Here is a 4,623-nt window from a genome sequence, read left to right on the forward strand (position 1 = left end):
AGTGCATGACTCAAACACCAGCGTTGGGAATTGGTGAGTCCAATATGATTACTGTTATAATTGTTACAAAACTGTTATAATTGACTGATTCAATGGAAATGTAACTTATCACAGAGCTGCTATATGTGACTTCTTCTAAAGGTAAGTAAAGGTAAATAACTAGCATAACAAAGTGTAAACGGTAAAAGTATTTGAGCTACAAACTATGTTTATGATTATGACGATTCATTTAAATAATATAAAAACGATGAAAATCAAGTAGTGTAACGGAAGTGTTTTTGTACGGCTTAAATAACTGGAAGTGGATTCAGGTTACAAACGGCCACGCTTGCTCTGGATTTTGATCTATTCACATAACTGCAAATGTTGGAATTGTTTCAACATCCTATTAAATTAAAAGTTTGTCTTTTTTGCAGGTTCCATTCAGGTGACAGCCAAATTTAAAGGCTGTGCACCTGAGTGTAAACCTGGGACCCTTCATAAAAAAGATGGGATTACTGAGACTGTGTGCTGTGACACTGACCTTTGCAATGCAGCAGGTATTGCTATTTATTTGACCATGTCTGACCATTCTGTCCACAGTGACAAACAATAATACTAAAAACACAAGTGACTGCTCAAAGTAGCATAATATCAGATTTTAAGAGTAGTCCTGAATAATAAGTGAGAAACTTATTAGTCTAATGCCTTCAGAGTTTATTTATTTTGCTTTTAAAAAACTGTGATTAAATTTGTCTCTAATAAATATCAGTAGTAGTAGCGGTCATTAACAGTAGTTTCCTTATTGTCTTGATTAGATGGTGTGTATAAGAGAAGCTTCCTCCTGCTGTGGTCTCCTCTGTTTTTCTACATCCTGTTCCAGTGAGTCCGGCTCCACTGCAGATTCTACCGTTGCAGCAAAAACTCAATGCCACACACATTTCTATTCATACTTTACTGAACAAAATGGTGTGCATGTTGTTCTGGTGTTGGCGTTTTTTTAGTATCATGATTTGAGGAACACAAACTTTGTATTTTAATAAACAGTTATCAAACAAAATCAATGTTATAGACAAATAATTATATAAAACAAACACTTTATATAATAAGTTTGCAATATCTGCAGTCATTTTGTACAATAATAGTACCTGCAATCAAGACTATGTATTTCCTGTATGTATTTTCTCTGTCTCTTCATAATAAAATGTTAATAAATAAAAACTATTATAGACTGCTGTAATAAAATAATTAAATATTAAACATCTTTCTCAGTTATTTTCTTAAATTTGTTTATTTATTTATTTGGTTGTTCAAGGTCAAATAAGGTTTGACACCCAAACAAACACATCCCTCTGTTGTAGCTATTTGTGCTACAAAAGGTGTATTCAAGATTGTTAATAAATTATGATAAAATGTCCTAGCTCTTGCCTGATTGTAACTCTTCTCTGACCTTTTCCTGTGCATGTGAATGTATGTCTGCTGAAATAACCACAACATGAACATCAATTTATATACTCATCTGTCAGTCAGATGCACATGGAATTTGCAAACAATATAGTAACCTTAAAATCTTAATATTAATCCTGTGACCATTAATCCTAAACCATTTTTAAATTGGATAATTCATTTTTTTTTTTTAATATATTTAATTGTATTTTCAAATCTTTTAGTGGTCTCCTCCCCCTTTGTGGGCGCTTTCAAGAGTCATATTACAAAACGTATGGTATTTTACAATCAAAACTTTTTACAATCTTATCGTTGGAAAGGTCTAAATTCCATATTTGATGGTTATTTTGTGACAGTAGTGATATTAAGAGAGAAATGTATACATTTGTGACAGAAAATTGCATTTAAAGAATTTAGAGTGTCACCCTATTTTTAGTATAATGCCTAAACATTTTACTAGAAACCTCCATTTTTTATATAAGACATTTGATTTCATGGCATGGCAATTTTAGATGAAAATATATTTTTAAATAGTTATTAAATATATAAAAAATAGTACAGTAAATTTTCTTTTTTTTTTATGTTTCCACTGGTTGTTGTCTTTGGAATACAGACCTAAGGTTGGTCTATTTTTAAAGTGTTCATGAATTAAAACAATTTAAGTTTGGATAGTGCACTTTCATATATACAGTACAGACCAAAAGTTTGGACACACCTTCTCATTCAAAGAGTTTTCTTTATTTTCATGACTATGAAAATTGTAGATTCACACTGAAGGCATCAAAACTATGAATTAACACATGTGGAATTATATATGGAATTATATACATAACAAAAAAGTGTGAAACAACTGAAAATATGTCATATTCTAGGTTCTTCAAAGTAGCCACCTTTTGCTTTGATTACTGCAGGGCTCTCAAGTTTTGAACTGAGTTCAGAGTGAGATTTTGGAGGCGGCCGCAATGGCGGCAGGGGTTTGATGGGGATGGGTGTCTGATCTCATAAATGACACATATTCTTACAAATAAAATAATATTTATTTAATTCAGCATTTATTTGTGTGTGTGTGAGTGAGTGAGTGAGTGAGCGAGAAAATGGTCAGTGTTATTTATTGTTTGTTGTATTATAGCACTGTGGTTCCAGGCCAGCCATTTTTACTGTCATGATGGATGACAGGGTTCCATCAAGTGCTAAGCTGTTCCTGGTTTTGGTCTTGTTTAATCCCACCATGAAGAAAACCCTCTCATCATAGGCATTTGAATGCGGGAGCACTAACACCAATGCAGCTATTTTAGAAAGCCTCCCTGCTTATGTCCCTCACACCTTGATGGACACAGGAGTTCTCGTCTGCAGAATAAGGACCAGTAAAAAAGAGCTGGTGGTTCCCATTGTGATGAATGGCCATAGGGTTGACCACTCCTTCTTAAAGAAACACCTATAGGTGGCTGCTCTACTTAAAGCCTGGTTCACACAGCAGGATAATTAGGCCGATTTTAGCCCCGATTCACCCCTTCCGACAATCTTAAGGATGCTCCTGTAACGGTAGCGGGCCCAAAACTTAAATAAAACGTCTAACTTAACTAAACACAGTTCGGGCGCCAGACAAGCTGAATCTTGTCAAAATACATATGCTATTTGTTGCTTTTTACCACGGAATGTCTCTATTAGCCACCGATTACAAACATAAATCAGAGTCTCACACAAAGAAAGTTAACCTTCACAGTTATATATTTTCACCAAACTAACAAGGAAACAAAAAAATAAATAATAATAATTCACAAGTTCATTGTCATGTTATGTAGGTATATTTTCTTAAAGAAGGTAAGAAAATCACAAAACACCAACAAAGGAGATCAAAAATAAATAATAGGAAAAGAATTATTATGCACCCTTAGTTTCACGCAATATTTCCTCAACAGGAGGTACTGGAAACAGAAAGGATGAAAAAGTATATAAAAAGTATAAAGAGATCACCTTGGTTTGAATTCAAAATAAAAACATACGTTCTTCAACACAAAAAAAAACAATTACAGGAAAAAAAAAATATATATATATATAAATACTTCTACACGCTAAATCAAATCAAACACCATGAAATGGAAAACAGTTTTTCTTTTTTGTGGGTTGGAGTCTTTTAAACTAAGGAAGTTTAAACAGGAGTTCGTTCACCTGAGTAGCTCACTCGCTCTCGTCAGCCACAAAGACTACGTCGCCCTGCAACCAGCAGCCGAGAGTGCATGCCGCACTCAGTGATCGCCCTGGAAACTCGCGTCCGCTTCAGCACCCCAGACTGGCCCAAACAGCAGCGATGCGTTCAGTCTCACCAACTAGGCGGTTGTCTCAGGTAATCGGTTTTCTCTTTCTCTCGTTCCTTCTCTCACTTCTCTCTCCTCTTTTTGTTCCTCCTATAACTCCTCCTTATATACACATGTTTCCAATTACCGGTTAATTTACTTCCCTCCTCCATCCAGCCACACAGCAAAAAAAAAAAAAAACTCCTCTTTTTCCCCTCGCACTGCCACACTCCCATTATCGTAAAATAATCTGATCAGATATTCCTGCCGTGTGTGGTGTGTTAAGACTGCTCTCCTCTGCTCGGAAGGACGTCGGGACCGCTCCGATCTCAAATCGGGGATATCCAACATGTTGGATTTATTTGGCCCGATTTCTTCTTGTGTGTGGTGTCCCCCGAGGACAAACGATCACGGAGCCTGTGTACTGTGGTGTGTAGCCAATCAGAAAGCGAGGTGACGAGGCGGCGAGGAAGTACCGGGAAACAAAATCAAAACAGCCGGCGGCATGGCGCACCAGATAGTCAGGTGGACGTCGGAGATGGAGGACCAACTCGTCGACCTGTGGCAACACTGTGAATGTTTGTCTTCACTTCTTTGACCATCGCCTTTTCTTGTTTTTCTTATGTTTTTTTCGGTTAAAAACAAAGCACAAACTATGGCCACTGCATCCTCTTCGTCCGCCATGATTGTTTACTCTGAAGTCACGTTTGATCTTGAGGGATTTTGCGAGATTTCCCGTCTGACCTGGGAATGCTCAGGAGTCAAATCGGTTCGTGTGTGATGTGTTGATTTTGCAGTGTGGCTGCACACCACACACTGTACGACCAAAACTGTTAGACCCGTGATTTTTTATCGCCGTGTGTGGGGTCTCTCAGGTTTGGAAAATTGGCCGACAATTTTAAAA

General features: G+C 36.7%; 1 long non-coding RNA gene across 1 annotated transcript; it reads left to right on the plus strand.

Moving 5' to 3' along the window:
* The first annotated feature begins 464 nt into the window (after positions 1-464).
* On the plus strand, positions 465-1,029 carry LOC132098482 (uncharacterized). Its single transcript, XR_009422932.1, has 2 exons — positions 465-539; positions 798-1,029. It is a non-coding gene; the product is annotated as an uncharacterized LOC132098482 (long non-coding RNA).
* The last annotated feature ends 3,594 nt before the right edge of the window (positions 1,030-4,623 follow it).

The sequence above is a fragment of the Carassius carassius genome, chromosome 22, assembly GCF_963082965.1.
Source record: "Carassius carassius chromosome 22, fCarCar2.1, whole genome shotgun sequence".
In the NCBI taxonomy this organism is placed as follows: Eukaryota; Metazoa; Chordata; class Actinopteri; order Cypriniformes; family Cyprinidae; genus Carassius; species Carassius carassius.